At 35.6% G+C, this 17,484-nt stretch overlaps 1 long non-coding RNA gene across 1 annotated transcript; it reads left to right on the forward strand.

Annotated features, from left to right (window-relative positions):
• Nucleotides 1-11,088: 11,088 nt before the first annotated feature.
• On the forward strand, nucleotides 11,089-16,997 carry LOC120533590. Its single transcript, XR_005634559.1, has 3 exons — nucleotides 11,089-11,305; nucleotides 13,021-13,083; nucleotides 15,728-16,997. It is a non-coding gene; the product is annotated as an uncharacterized LOC120533590 (long non-coding RNA).
• Nucleotides 16,998-17,484: the final 487 nt, after the last annotated feature.

Below are 17,484 nucleotides of genomic sequence, written 5' to 3' on the forward strand. Positions count from 1 at the left end.
CTTTCATGCCCTGCGACACCATCAAGTCACATCATACTGACATCCTTTGGAAGCAATTCATGCCATACTTACAACCATTTTCAAACAAGAACACGGTCATCTAACCAATTGGTTACATTATTAATGTTCATCTAAAAGTCAAAGCTAATCGTCTCTTCTTTATTAAATCTAATCAAGCAAAACTTAGAATGGAACATATGCAAGGTCTCATTGATCACGTTCAAAATTCAAATATCAATAGTTCAGACGAATTCAACATAGGTAAAGCAGTAATTTTACCATCATCATACTGTATCAAGGTAGTCGAAGACCATTGCAACAATTATATCATGATGCAATGGCAATATCCCGAACTATTGGTCGGCCAGATTTATTTATTACAATAACGTGCAATCCACAATGGCCAGAAATCCACAGATTCTTGAGAACAATACTACCGGCTACATCTGGATCTGGATCTGGCTCTGGATATTTCCACTTTTGTAAGTAGATTATTTTATCAAAAAAGTGGTGTTTGGTCAAATCCGAGCATACATTTACACAATTGAATTTCAAAAACAGGGTTTGCCTTACATGCATTTATTGGTTACTTTACAAAATTATTAACTACTGATGATGTAGATTGCTTTGTCTGTGCTAAAATTCCAAACAGAATCCTTTCCTGGATTATGTTTAAAGAAATTCCCAAAAGTGTTCGTTCAAACAACAAATTTGACTAAGGCTGGCTTTACTGATTATCGCAGAAGAGATAATCGTCACGAACAACACACTTATCACGGAAAGAAAGATGGTAAAATTGTGATGCTCGATAATTCAATGATTGTACCATATAACCCGTATTTGCCCAAACAATTGTATTATATTAATGTCGAGTATTGTGCATCGGTTATGAGTATTAAGTACATCTACAAGTACATTCATAAAGGGTACGATACAGTATGCATAACTTTATCAAAAGAACAGACTCAGGATGAAGTTCCAGCATATTTAGACACTCGGGGTCTCATGTATAACGCCGTGTGTAGAACTCGCACTATAACATGGCGTAGTTAATAAAGCCAAAATGTGCTTACGCACAGAAAAATCCAGATGCAGGAATCTGTGCGTACTCCATCTTCCACATTCTTCCGCTACATAAATCCCAATCAGCGTGAAAACTAACGCTCGTGCCTGCGCTTCATGTAACGCCCCAACTCCACCCAGAATTACGCCTCTTTGAATATGCAAATCAATATAAATCGCCCTTAAGCTGAGCATTCTGTGAAAAGAGAATGGGCAAAGCATGGGGGAAATATAAGAATTTCAGCGAATACAAAGTGGAGGCAAAGGAAAAACATACTATTTGCTTAAATAAACCGTGGTATAATCAACAAAAGGAAGTTGATCGAGTGACATAGCGTGTTGGAGAATCTTGAAAGCTCATGTTCACAAAATCGCACAGTGCCAGAAATAAAAAAGAAGTCACATATCAAAGTCGCCGTGAAAAGGCGAGTTGTAGCCCACTGTCTGAGTGTCATATGAAAGCTTATTAGGGTACAGAAAAAAAAAAGGCACACAGTGGGAAAAAGCACGAAATGTCAACTTCAATCTCGACATTTCCACTTTAATCACGTAGTTTATTTTGTCATTAAAGTAGATCATAAACTTCATCTTAAAATCGTTTAATTAACCAGTTTCTCAAATCACATCGTAATTAAAGTAGCACGTTAAATGCTTTGTTTTGTATTTGATCTTCTATGTGCTCTATGTGTGTGAATCACTACTTGCTTCTTAAACCGGCTCTCTTCCTCCAACTGGAAACAGAATCCATTACATTCGTGATATTACAGCTCTCTGAATAACTAAAATACTGAGATGTATACGTGATATTTTTATGATGATAGGAGTTAAAGCACGTTATTAAACATGTGTTTCACTTCGATGAAATAATTTATTGCAGCAGTACTCAGGGGCGGCTCTAGGCTTTTGCTGGCACTAGGCAGAGGAAGAATCGGTGGCTCCATAGCCCGCCAATGTCAGTAAGGCAGCTTATGCACGGTGGATGGCCACGTCCTTTGCAGACACTGCATAGCCGACTCGTGCTCATGACACAAGCATTTAAGTTTTGCCGAAATTTGTCGCTGTGTTTTTAGCTGTGTTGTTATTATCTCTTTCTGTTTTATATTCAATATATTACTGCCGCCACTAAATTACAAGTAAGCCGCCACACAATCAGCTCTGTAATAGAAGTTAAGCCCTTAAGCTTTTCGATTCTTTAAGTTTAAGGAACATTGAAATATCTTTGTAGTATATGTTTAATTATTCTATCCTTCACGACACTCCCAGTGAAGAATATAGATTATTTAAATGAAGTTAAAGTTTTATCTGTATAATATAATAAACATATTTTGCTGCATTTCACCTTAAAAATGATATCATCATCATATGTAAATACGCACTTTATAAAGTGGCTCAGGTTGTGCGATATTATAACTATAGTGCAAGTTTACAGTGGGGTGATTGTACTTATAAGTACAAACAGTTCTACAAGGAGCAATTGATTCAGTGCATTTATAGTTCTTGGGATGAAACTGTTTCTGAACCGCGAGGTCCGTACAGGAAAGGCTTTAAAACGTTTTGCAGTGGCTGAGACAGCGTGTGCTTGAAACTGTATACCGATAATTCTCTTTCCGATCAGCTGCTGCTGTGATTCACACTCAGATACAGTGATATAAATACTCTGTGTGGTGCAGTGAGAGTAATACGGAAAAAGATGATCCGCTGTGGCAACTCCTAATGGGAGCAGCTGAAAGAAGAAAAAGAAGGTGCGGTGACAGTAACAACGCTAAAGCAGTTATGGTATTTGGAATACTATGGCTGTTCCCTGGACCATTATATTTTTACAAGTTAATTACAATCACATGCGTTACACTAATAAGCAATATGCGGTTAGTTTCAGTGTATTTATAAAGCCGCGTCAGGAAAATAAGGAGTAACCACACAGGAACAGTACCATTGCTTTGACGCTGGATGCCGCCAGTCTGCAAAACCGAGCGGAGAACTTGCGTACGACAAGGTATGAGGTACCGTGGAAAAGTGCGTGGCTTTACGCCAAGTGTAGGTTTTATACATCGCGATTTTAACGTGGAAAAGTTCTTACGCAATATTTCTGTGCGTACGCACCGTTTATACATGAGGCCCTCGGTATGTCAGTGCAATGGAAAGTGGATAGCATATAATGGAATTGCCAATGCACGGTTGAAGTCATTCTGTTGAATTATTACCGATTAATTTACCAGGTCAAGAATATGATTCAATTTAAAGAGGGAGAAGAAGCAGAAGCTTTAGAGGTAGCGAAAAATACAAAATTATTGGCTTATTTTGAACTTAATAAAACAGACGTTTGCGCAAATTTCTCAACATTACATATGTCAGAAACAAAAAAATGTGCGGCATCCAAGAAAAATTGTGTTGCTTGATTAAATATTATATCACCAAAAATATCGAACGGTTTCATTTAAAATTGTTGTTACGTGAAACGAAAGGAGCAATGCCATATAAAGATGTTCTAACTATAGATGGAACTAAGTACGGTACTTTTCAAGAAGCGGCATGAGCAGCTGGGTTATGTAAATTGGATGACTATATGTTTGAAGTGATGTCTGATGCTGCTTCTGTAATGATGCCTGACAAATTAAGACAATTCTTTGTGTAATTAATTATTTTCAATTCCCAATAAAATATATATAAGTCAAAATGATTTTACTTTCTATTACAAATAAAAGGAATAAAATATTATTATGAAATTTTGGTCAGGCTATTTCTTTACATTGTTCTAATCTCAGGGAATGGAACAGAATCTGGTGCACAAGATTTATATCTATCATTCACACAATTTTATTTTTCATGAATTAGTCTTTGAGAAAAATTCTTTACAGCGTTTTAAGTACAACATAAAAATAGTACCCTCTTTACTAACAAATCCCAATTACACTAGGTGAGGGGTTTAGAAATCTGTAGGGCATTAAACTCATATGAGCTTTAACTATTCCACAAACATCTGAAACCACATCGCTATGGAAGAACAACATCAGTGTGGAAGAGGAAGGCATTGACCACATCTAAAGATATTTCATGCTGTGTATTAATTTTTAAAGTAGACACTGAAGAAAAGAATTAAAGACATACTGTAATGGCAAAAATGCCGAATTAATAATGGGCTAGCCGAGAGGCACAGTGATTAGTTCTGTGTCTTACAACAAAAGTGAGTAAACTATCCTTTTTAATAAAAAGTATGCAGGGTGTCAGCCTTTTGCAAGGTTAAAACAAACAAACACATTTTAGGGTCATGTAACCTTCATTGTCTTTGGACTGAGGAAGTAAACCCATGCAGATATAGGAAGAACATACAAACTTTACCCGAGGAACACTTACTGTAAACTCTGGTATCCTTGTTGCAAGTCAGCAGCTCTACTACTGGGCCAACGTGTAGCCCCTTCCCTTTTATTACTACTTAAATTATAGTAACTTTTTTCATTATTAAAAGAGCTAGCCCTATTTTTTCTGGTCTTTTCAGGAAATCCTCAGATTTTGATTTAACATTGGCACTGTGAGATCACAAAAACAAAAAAATATGTTGATTAGTGTGTTGTCTATTTAGGCCACAGCGACTGAAACTCTCTATTCTCCAAGCCAGTACATTTGCAGGCTTTTCTGACAATGCTTTATGATGGACTCATCCTGCATGATTCAGTTCAAATATCAGATTTTTTATGTGAACATCACAACTTGATTTACAGCCAGGCTTAATGGCAATAGGTGACATACGACTTTCAATGTGCTCATCATTCCATCTAGTATAGTATAAAAGCAGTGAGCAGCAATTAATCATTTTTAACTTTTGATTATAAAATTCTCTTATTGTGGGTAATATGAACCGACAGATATCTTTTTTCAAATGCCCATTCCTGCCGAGAATAAAAAATTAGCAGTGAGAAATATAAAGTTTTTAATCGAAGCACTAGTGAGAATCATATCTATGACTGATACCCCTACAAAGGTCACCATAGTCTTTTTTTTACATCTTGAATTATTTCATGAAAAATACACTAGATATTAAAATTACATATGCAATCCATATCATAATTTACCATTCTCAAACCTGCTTAATCCAATTCTATATCAGTATAGCATTATTTAAAATAATTAGTATACTGTAGGTATATTACACCAGGCAGCATAGTGGTGCAATAATCATATCTGATGCTTTACTGTTCCAGAGATCTACAGTAGCTTTTAATGTTGGCCAATGCACTTTTCATATGAATTTTCTCTCCATTTTCCTGTCCCCTAGGTACTGTTGCCTCCTAAATCGCAGAAGGCATTTGTGTTTAAGTTGTAACTCAGTAAAGTTAATTATTGTATATGTGCAAGTGTTGATGTGTACATAGGCCTTTCTTGGAACAGACCAGTGTCTCTTGTAGGACTGGCTCCTGCGTTGTGCCTAATTACACTGGAACCAGGGTTGGCTCTACCATTTAGGCAAACTAGTCAATTATCTAGAGCAGCAAAATTGTTAGATGTGGCAGTTTTTAAACAATACAGACACTCAGACTCAAAACAAGTGCCCAATTCCCATTAATCCCATTAATCCCATTATATTGAAACTAACATGGGGACAGAAAACACAGGCACACACAGAAAGACACCATGTGCAATATCTTAGTTTAACTCTTTGACTTTATAATTTTATTTCTAGAATACTGAACATTCAGATTTCTAAACACCATCTAAACACCGTACAAAACAACTAATATGCAGCTAAACGCATGAACAAACTGCATCTCACCTTGTGTTGCCCACTCTGCATGCACACTTCACTGGGCTGTCACTCAGTTGGGCAATTGCCAACTTGCGGCTTTCTCTTTGAGAAGCATTTCCTGTATGTGATTTAAAAGGGCTCCTGACACCTGCCTTCTGATCTGCTTCACAACCAAATCAAGTCTGATCCTCACCATCACCGTCCAGAAACTCTGGATCTTCTGATCCTTCCGAAGCTTCTGTTTAATAACCAGCATTGCTGCCTGCCCATTCCCTGAATGTTGTGTAACAGAAAGGATGCTTCATGGGAGTTCACTGGCAACGTGGTGGCTGCCCTCATATTGTCTGTAAGTCTCCTTGCAGTAAACCTGCAGGTTCTTGACCCAAAATGACTGATACATGATTCAGTCTGATGGTCTGATAATATTGTTTTATATTTCATGTGCTAGCAATGTCTGGTCTTAATGTCTGTTAACCAATTGGACTACTTTACCAAAACCTCAGAATGCTGCACCATACTGAACTTCACAAAATCTCTCTTTAAGGTCTTGTTGTTGAACATCCTTGTTTACTTATTTTCTTCAGATGCAGAGTTATTGTTTTATTTTTGTTTTGGTTCTATTGCTCTTTATCTTATTTTCCATGATAATTTTGTCATTAAATTGATGCATTGAATGATGCAATTTTGTCATTAAATTTCCCCTTGGGATTAATAAAGTATCTATCTATCTATCTATCTATCTATCTATCTATCTATCTATCTATCTATCTATCTTGGGATACTTCATCGATCTATGCAAATTTTCTGTGTATACACTATGTATATTTATCATTCAATTTCTTTCTTTATTTTGCAAGCACAGTGCATTGCCATTAGAAGTTTTAGGATGATTGTTTCTGTGCCTGTTATGAATCTTGACAGTATGAGAAACAAAAATACTCCAAAGCTGGATTTCTGTTTAATTGCTGAACTAGTTAACATACACTTGACAACCTTGGCATTTCTTATGCTTTATTAAATTACTATAATAATTACCATAATTATTCTAGATTAGCATTAACATGAATAATTTGTGAAATAATTGAATATTATAGAAAAACCCTATTATACACCTTGGCATCCATTTTTATGTTTTATATATATTATTTATGTCCTTATGATTCACATAATCTTCAGCAACTTTTATCAGTGGAGAATGTGTTAGTCCAAACAATGGATTTAAAAGAACTGGTTCTACGTTTGTAAAGGTGAAGTAAAAAAAAATGTTCTGAAATGCAGTGATTTTTATTTTTATAATTATAAGGAACTTTATTTAAATATATTATGATTATTATTTTATTTATTAAAACTAATATTTGTTTTTGAAATGAAACTACCACCATACAAATAATATATTTGTTATTATGCCATGTTGTTATTTTTATTTAATATTATATTTGTGTTTACATGTTTTGTAAATATACTGAGTTCTAAAATGCTAAGTCCTTTAAGTCAAGCTTACATTAATTTACCTGATACCTGTGATAAACTGCCAGTTTTTTGGCATTACTTTCTAAGTATTGTGAACAAATATATACCACTAGTCCACATACATGAATGTGAATATGTAAATAAGTTCATAATCTATTTAAACAACCAAATTACACACAAAATGTTATATAGGTAATATAAATTCAATCGGTAAAATAGCCATAATCTTATATTTATGAAACTTATGCCATAGAAAGGATCTTTTGATTATGTTTACAGCTTCGCCTACAGCAGCAAAAAGCACTAGGCCTGGTCTTGGATGTGACAGATTCTGGCTACTAGCAACAGTGTAACGAACTACACACTTCAGTATAATATTGTAGACAGACACTAATAAATCTCAAACCAAAACACCAAAATATCAGTTATTTGAATGCAGAAATAATAAACAGTGTGAAGGAACAGGGTTTGCTAATCAGCTTAGAATCATGTCTTTTTTTAAGTTTATTAAAACAAGATATTCATCCGTGTTTAGTCTTTACAAATTGCTATATTGTGTATATATTTTATAATATAAACTAAACAAATATCTACTAACAATGTCAATTTCTTAAAAGAATCAGGCATAGGTATCTGTATTATACACTGTTTTGATCTTACATTTTATTTTTAATTCATATAGTTATTACATTTTATGTTGACATTCATGTTGTTATTAAGCACAAAAATATTTTGATTGTGTATTGAATGCGTAATATACTTATTTGATTACATAGATTCTTTTAAATAGGTTGTTGCATGAACTTTAAATTCCTTGTTTACTTCCAACAAGCATGTGCTAGTTTGAGATACGTTTTTGTTTTGTTAAACTTTTGTTTTGAAACACTGTGAATGTATTTTTCCTGTACTGTATTTGCTAGTTTATGAAGCATTGTATATTCAGAGATTGTTATTGCATAGTGAAAGAATTGGCAGTGAGAATCTGTACTTTTAAAGTAAGTAAAGTTGCAATAGTTTTTCTTCATTGTTATTTTGTTTCTGCAGCAAATCCACTAAAGTTTTATCCATTTAGTGAAGTATAATATCAGCCTTGTATGTTGCTTGGGTTGCTTCCTCAGGTCTCTCCACCTTACTCCTCTTTTATGAGCCTCATCAAACCTAGCTGTAACAATATGTCCTACCGTCTGTGGAAAGAAAGTTGTTATATTGGATAGGTGCACAGTGCTTATGGCTGTAAACTCGAAATAAGGATCAGAAAAAAGATAAATTATTTGGATGTTTACACACTTCTATGTATACACGTATCTTGCATGCTTAAATACTTCTTGTTTATATACTTGTATGCTTACGCAACTCTTTACTGAATTAAATAACATATGTATACATAAAGTACTTCCTTTATTTACAATAAAGACTGTCTACTTTAGAAATTAGTTTTCCTTGCTTATCTGTATCAAGAACATTTATTTTTCTTCTTGGAGTGGCTCTAGACTTATGTGCATATGCATGGCAACTTGTAAAAAATGCTGATGATCAACAAATATAAAAAATACATAAAGCTGCCAAGTGATGGAGATGTAGTACGAAAGTAAATGTAGTATTATTATTTATAAACAAACACATCTGTATCAGCCTTAAAATCTGTGTTGTGTATGCAGGTTGTCCATATTAGAGTTTCTTGTGGTTGTGTTCATTACTATCTACATACAGAATTCACTGCATTCATTTCTGCATTTTGCTTACTGCATTCTTTTCTACATGGTGTGTACCTTTATACCGTGAACCTACGTTTATCGCAGTTAATCCGTTCCAGACTCTACCATGATAAATGAATTTTCGCGAAGTAGGATTCTTTATTTATAAATCGAATATTTTCACAGTTAAGAGTATAGAAAACCTGTTTATGACCTTCTAGATATGTTTTTTAACATTATTAGAGCCCTCTAGACATGAAATAACACCCTTTAGTCACCATTACACTCGTATTACCCAATATATTAGACAAAATAAGAGGAAGAAATATTAGACGTTACAAATATCATATTATTACTAGGCTCACCCACCTTTTAAGGCGACCGACTTTTATCCTCAATTTGTATGCACTCCATGTGTACATCAGGCATGTAAGTGTAGGGAATGAGAACATCAAAGTGCCCATTCATAACATCTCCCGAAAACCTAAGTTTTTTTAGCCCCTCGAGTGCCTGTCCAAAGTCGTACAATGTCAGCCCGAATCTGTACCGCTAAAGACGGGGTTTCATGCACTAAATAAGCTATAGATGAGAATAAACAAGCACCATCTCCCCTGATATTTACTACGCGGTGAGGCATTTGTACTCCATCAACATTAATTATTTCCAGAGACATAATTTTGTCTATTTTTCCAGCGCATCGCGCACAAAAGCAAGGGAACGATGGGAGCACCAGAACTCTGCTCACATCGCCGCCTGCATCAAGCCGCAAGTAGTAAGTCTGTGATAAGCGGAATACCGCTACACTTTGCACTCACGGGACAATCCCGACCGCTTTTATATAGTAGATTATTGTACTGTACATTTAATTACACACACACACAGTTCTTACACACAACCACTAACTTATGAAGGCACAACCTCAGTAGGAGAGTCTTCAGGTGGTGCAGTATCTTCAGCAGGTGCGTCGTTGTCTTCTACTGCTGAAGGAGTACTAGGAGTAGGCAGTGGGTGTGCGGCTGAAGAACATCTTGATAGGCAGTTGCTGGCGCTGTCTTTTCATATGCGTGAGGAGGCTTTTGTAGGGTATTGCCCTCTTTGTTCATATCCAAGAGTTTCACCTTCTCCTGGATAGTAAGCATCTTCCTCCGGCACTTAGTTTTATTGTCAGAAGGCTTAGAAAAAGCAGCACATTTAGGAGCCATCGTGGGGCTTAGATAAAAGTTTTCAGAAAGCGCATGTGTAGTGACGTAAGCGTGTATGAGAAAAAATCATGATAAGAGTGAAGCCGCAAAAGTCAAAACGTGATATAGCGACTGATCACTGTACTGTGCATTTCTTTGGAAATTACGTGCAAGGGTTAAAGATGTGAAATTTAAAATGTCATCTGTGTGCTGTGAAATTTCCATCTTTAACAACAGACATATATATATAAGGGACATATAAAAGATGAGACATTGTGGCCTCCTTCCAAGTGTGATTATCACAGCTTAGGACAGTGCCATGTAGTACAAATGAACTGAGGCAAGTGTTTCATAATAACTAATGTCTGAATAGAGGAAATTCAGAAACAAATCAGGAAATAAAGGCTCCACTTCACTGATGAAACTGTCTAGTACCTTTTTAACATCATTGGCATCACACCCTTATTTTTATGTGCAAACTGAGAGTGCAGCTCAAGTTCTTGTGTGATAGTCTGTATTCTGGGAGAGTACGATAACTAATTAGAGCTTTTCTTTTCTTAATAGTTAGTTATGAAATATTCAGTTACCTTAGGTATGAGGAAGTGAAAAGGCTCCGGGAGAGAAACAGCTGGTAGCAGCATGGAGGCATGCTGCAGGTGGAAGTGCTGCCTGCTGTTAAATATGGGATTGAGGAGGCCCATCATTGCCATTTGAACCCTCAAGTGCTGGCATGCCAACATTCCAGCATCACTTCATGGCTCTCTAGGGAGGAAGTCTATTTAAGTCCACATGTGTTGCTGGAGGGCGTCCGACAGAAAAAGAGGACGCAGGCCTGTTGTGCAAAGGAGAGAGCTGTAAGCACTGAGTTCCTGGAGAAAGAGAGACTGAAAGAGAAAGTTTAGGAACTTGGTCGAAAGTTGGGGCATGTGTACAAGCTGGCAGCAACACACATATGCGATAACTGACACTTAAAAATAGCGCACTTTCGCCTGTAGCCAGGGTACATAGGAAGGAACATCATGACTCTCTCTTTAATTGGGTATGCTGGATTGGTGTCATGAAGCATTGAAAGAGAAAATGGTGCCCAGAATATAAAACTGAACAATAACCAGAAGGGTGTTTCTTTTGACTGCTTGGTGTTTCGGTGTAAGGTTAACAGAGTGAGTATGATAGTTACCCTTCAATTGCATTCATGAGTTGTTCCTTTCTGCTGTGCCTGTGCTGTTTTTTCACTATTTGATTTTTGTTAGTTGTTCTTTTTTTTCTTTGATTTTCAGCTTTTGAAGAAGGAGAAGAGCCTTCTGCTTGTTTTTATGTCTTGTTTTCTCATAACTTTTCTTTTGAGTCACTGTACATATTGTAAATTTTCACAAGCACTATTTTTATTCTTTGTTGTATATACCTTGTTTAATGGCTAAGGACTACGTTTATGTTGAAGTGCATAATATTGAATTAGTCCTTCTGGATTATATGCTTCCATTTTTTCACCAGTGGTCCATTCAGGTATGTCGACAGATGCTCAGGGTTTATGAATCTTTGTACAAGTGCCAGTACACAAGGCATTACACCTTGGCCTCGAGCTAAATCCATTTAAAGAAGATATGCCTGCCTTGAGTCTCATGCCACAAAAACAGACAGATAAAGTGGGGTCAGTTTGTGACCAGTCCAAATGAACTTCTTATGCAGAATGCTTAAGTATTGAGAAGGCTGATGATTCAATGTTTAACCATGTAAAACACAATTTGCAGAGATCACACCTGAATAAATTATTGAAAATGATCTGCAGTAATTCTTGTTATATTTTGCATAAATGGATAAGTGATATTTTAATGTTTTGTTATGTGCCAAGAGCATTTCATGGACAAAAGGAGTTGCTTAAATAATACATAAAAGTGACAATTTCACATTGATTCTGCTGCAGTACTGTAAAGTTTACCAAAAATAAAACTGTCCCCTGTAAGAACTTATAGATACAATAGTTTGAAAATGGCTGAGAAAGTATATGATTTACTATAATTAAAAATGAATGAAGAGGATGCAAGTAAAAATGTTAAATAATGCATTGGAGGTTGCAGCATTTTTAAGATTATGTACAGTATACAGTAGAGTACAGCCTTCACAAATGCTTATTCTAGACATACCTTAAATCCTCTTTGATTAATTCTGAAACAATAAGTGAATGGCAAAAAATAAACAGGGTAATTAATGTGCTTTTTGAACTTCATTAATATTACTAAACATCAAATAAACTAGTAATTTAATTATGTTTTTATTTAACTGTAAAGAAGTAAAAAATTAGGTGGTTTTGGAGAATGCTTTGAAAATTAAAGGCCTTCTACTATGATGACATACTTTAAAGCAATCCTTTAACCTTGGCTTCTTTGATGTTGTACCACCAGAAAACAATTTCCCATGCAGTCTTCTAAGACTTCACTTCAGCAATTATTAACACTCTCTGCTTTCAGGGATCCCTTGGGCTTGCTAAAGACAGCCCAGAAAACCTTTGCCAGTTTTAAAAAGACTTCTTTTTGTAGAAACACACAGAACACATGAAAGTTAAAGTTCATAGGTCTAGAGAAGTCTTGAAGACATTTATAAACCTTAGACACTGCCTTAAGGGTAACTTTTATCAGGTTTCTTGTATTACTCTTTTTCAGTGAAATTTCCAGCAATCTTAGCATCATTAATGCCTCAAAGATTCTTTCAGCATGCTCCAGAAATACACTTGCAATCCGTTAAAGCAATTCGTTCCATTGAAAAACTATACAGAACAGTGTTTATATTAACTGTAAGAAGTAGAAAGCCATCAGCAAAACACACTATTTCTTTATGCTATATTTTAGAGAATCTAAAGGTTGCACCTGTTTTTTCCTAGCTTCAGCTTTGGCAATGTAATGGACGTGTACTACACAGTGATGTCACCTTTCTCTGGTGGACTGTGAGTACAACAAGCATGCATGGTTTCTGTGTGCAGATTTAATTAAATTACAATCCTTGCTACTAAAACTTTGTTCTTCCTTGCTAATAAGGAGCCATGTAGTTACTTTTACAGCCTTTCCCTTAGAAGCTTTATTTTGCTGGGTTTTTTTTCGTCTGCATAGGAGAAACTTATATTTGTGTGTGAGTGCAGGGCTGTGCAGCCCATGCAGAGGTAGTAGCCTCAGAAAGAGTAATTAAACATTTAATTGGCAACATGATTAATAATAGTAAATAAGTAAGTCCATTCTCTAAAAAAGAAGAAATTAAGGCAGAGAAGGAGACTTTTTCATTTTAATAATGGGTTATATAGTCACTGAAACAAATTTTAAGAATGAGGCCAATACAGTGTTAGTCCTGAAAGACTGTTCATAGGCTTGATAAAAGGAGGCTCACCTCCAGGATGTCTAAATCTTTCAGAGATACCAGGTAATCCAGTTCTCTGAGCAGAGTGTCACAGAAAAGGAGGCAGGTAGCCCGCTTTGTACTTGAGAAGGTAAGGAACTTTCACTGGGATCCTCTGGAGATGGAGAGATAGTGTTAACTCCTGAAGTGACATAGAAAAGGTAGAGACAGATGATTCACAGTCAGACTTGCGTACAAAGCAGAGCTGAAGGTGTCAGACCATTTATAAGACCTTGTGGACCAGGAGGGCAACTTTGATGATTTAAAAATTATCAGAAAAAGAGTGGAGATAATAGTGAGGGACTCTATTAGGGGGACTGATTGTTAAGCTTGCTCCAAACGCAGAGTCTCATATGGTGTGTTGCCTTTCTGGGAAATAGGTAGGAGACATCCCTATATATCCAGGTGTCATTGTCCATATTAGGGTAAATGCCACTGGAAGGGGTAGGCAGCCTTTTTTGGGGAGGGGAGGAGGTAAAGACAAAATAGTCTTTTTAACCATACTAGTTATGCCACATGCCAGTACAGTGAAGACTGAGGAGATTACATACTTTAAGCCATGGCTGACTTTCTGAGCAGAAGGGTTTTATATGATCATGATAAGCTACATTTGAACTGATGAGGCACTAAGGTAATTTATGTGTAAATTATCTGTGCAATTTTTTAATTTGGAGGTCAGGTAGATTAGGAAACAACAGGTGTATAACATTACGTACAGTAAGTAACAGGCTGTGGTATTAATAACAGTCTACTATATAATAAAACACTAAGGTCTGTGTGTCCAATCCTTCAGAGCAATGTATTTGGTCATTTTGGCTTCAGTGTGATTGTTCAGTTTGGGCAAAAGAGGATTTGCGAGTGTGAAACGATCAAGGATGGGTAAATGCATATGAAGTATGCTGAGAGAATCAGTTTCAAAGATATCAAGTATACAACTGGACAGGAGGCAAGAAAGCCACTTTGAAAATAATGATTGAGTCTGAAAAGCAGGCTTAATGGGTACACCCTTGAGAAAGGGAGCACTGGTAAAGAAAGGTTCAGGCACACACGAATGTAGAGGAAAAGTGCCCAAAATAAATATAGGGCAAGTTATAGCAATTATTTAAATTTTTTTCTATTACCTGTCTTCGAAAGATACTGTGGCTAGTATATAATACAACTTAGAAATTACTAGTATACAGGCAAGCAAAATAAAACTGGTAACATATGAGAAATTACTTGCTTCAATGATGTAAATGTCAGGCAGACAATGAAAGAACTTTAATTGCAAGTAGATGAACGTAATGCAAATGTACAGTAGATGCAGATGATTTTATCAACATAGATACATATTATTTGAAAAAGACAAGCAAAATCAAAAATGTGGAGAACCAGTCATTCATTTTAGAGAGAATATAAATGCATGTTTCTTACAACTGAATGATGAGTCTGAATAAAGATATTTGGATTTGACTGGAAAGCGTCAGATTTATATTATATTTATATATAAATATATATATATATTAAATATTAGATATTAAATATTATATATGTATATTAAATATTAGTGCCTAATATTGAATGTGTTAAAGACTAATGCTGATAAAAGTTTCAATATGAATTTTTTAATAATACCAGAAAAGCAAGCTTAGAATGAGATATTACAGTAATAGTAGCCTTTAATTACCTAAATGTTAACCAGGACAGCAGGACAGGAGCTTTAATGAAATTGAAGAAGCTGAACCTTTTTGATTTAGTTTAGTTTAGTTTTAGTTTCTTATAAATCACTTTAGACAATGGGTGGGCCTCTCCGGCAGAGTCTTAAATTGGTTTCAGTCTTATTTAACAGGTAGAAAATTATTTTGTTAGTTGGGGTTATTGTATCTCAGAGATCCATGATATGTTATATGATATATCACAAGGATCTGTTCTGGGTCTGCTGGTTTTTTCAATCTACATACTCCCAATAGGCCAGATTATCTCAAAATGCAAGGTGAGCTATCACAACTATGCAGATGACACTCGGCTGTATTTATTGATAGCGCCTGATGACCCTGATGCTCTTGGCTCTCTGATCCAATGTCTTAGCAGTGTTTCTGAATGGGTGAGTAGTAACTTTTTCAAAGTAAATAAGGAAAATACAGATATCTTAGTGATTGGCAAATATGGAAATAGTGAGCGTATTATAAATAACCTCTTCTTTTCTCTACTGTCTTTTTCAGTTCTTCTGTGATGGCAATTTGCGACACCACCATCTGATCAAGGCAGCCACCTTTGATACTAGAATGAAGGTGGTACCTTACCTGTCCACGAAATTGATTTCCTCAGATCCTCTCATAAGAAGCCTGGAAACATATGAAGCCTGAATTAAGAATACTTATGTTAGGCAGAATGCCCAGTGGGGGCTAAACTGTCTTTTGGCCTTGGAACACCTGTGGCTTTTTTTTCACCAGTTTAACTGGAGGTTTTTTTTTGGTTTTGTTTTGCTTTTTCGGTCCTCCCACACATCTGCCCATATCACCGGACTCATCTTTATAGACATACATCCTGAGATTTTACATTAAATAAGTCAAATGTGCTTTAGCAGGGGGCCATTGACTTTGTAGTTGGGAGGTGGCCGAGTACAAAGACTTATATGCAGGAGGTGGGAGGTCAGGATTTTGTGACACAGTATAAGTTTGTATGCTTGATGATACTTAAAGGTAAGAAAGTTAGGATGCTATTCCACCAGGCAGTCAAGCTAACAATATGCTTAGGTGGGCCCAGAGAAAAAAAAACACACTTGCTTGTTTATATCAACTTTACTCTGTTAGAATACCTGTGTATTCTGTTACATGTGACAACGTAAGTGGTAAGGCTGATCATTTTAATGTCAAATTCATGGTAGCGGCCTACATATTTGCCACTGAAAAACTTTGTAACAAATCAACTCAGCTTTAATCTCATGGAAAAGTCAAAACACTCGGTAAACACAATAGAAAGTGCTGTGTGCAAATGTATGAAAAGCTAACCTTAACAAACCACAGTGAAACATTGAAGGCTCATATTATAAAATACAATTCTGTAGCTCGATGTGAGAGATAACCGTACTTTTCTAAAGTAATAAACAACAGTGCTAGAAATCTAAGAGTATTATTTTCAACTCACACCACTGAATATGACATTATCAAAGGAATAGATACTGAAGCCATCAGTGGCTAAATGTGAGACTTAGACAGTACTGTTCTTCAGATAAAATACATAAAATACCATGTAGTATAACACCAACCTTAAAGAGAAACTTCAATATTGTGAACATGGTGAATTAAACTCCTTTACTAAAATAAGACTAGCTGCTCTTTGTAGAATAATTATTCACACAATTCACATGTATCCTTAGTTGTAGATTCTACAGGCTTTTCAAAAGAAGTCTCGACCTGCTAACTGACAGTTTACAGGTCATAGATAACTGTTCATTTAATTTCAGATTTGTCTTGGACAAATTTACCTACTCCCAACTTGCCTTTTTTGAATAAAATTATGAAAAAAGTAGTTTTTCCATCAGTAAATTATTACTTAAATATAAAAAAAAATCCTAAACAAGTATCAATCGGGTTTTTGATCAAATCATAGAATAGAAAATGCATTGGTTAAAGTAATTAATTGTGAATGTGGGGTTCCATGAAACTCAAAGTGTACCTAAGATAGTACCATACTAACAGTGGATCAAGACCACACTACATAATATGGTACTAAGTGGGGATGATTCTCAGGTCAAAAGTGCTGTTATGCTGAACAAGAAGATCAGATCTCCTTGGTTGGCTCAGCTGACTGTCTGATTGCCAGTTAAAAGCGGCATGCCAGCAATTAATGTCTTGCTCCCTCTCAATTAATGACTTGCCACTACACATTTCTATTGATTTGAAGTAACAAAGCACAGGGAAAAAGTTCAATGTCATATAAACTTATTAAATGTAATTGCAATCGTTAAGCTACATTA

The sequence above is a fragment of the Polypterus senegalus genome, chromosome 8 (genome assembly GCF_016835505.1).
Source record: "Polypterus senegalus isolate Bchr_013 chromosome 8, ASM1683550v1, whole genome shotgun sequence".
In the NCBI taxonomy this organism is placed as follows: domain Eukaryota; kingdom Metazoa; phylum Chordata; class Cladistia; order Polypteriformes; family Polypteridae; genus Polypterus; species Polypterus senegalus.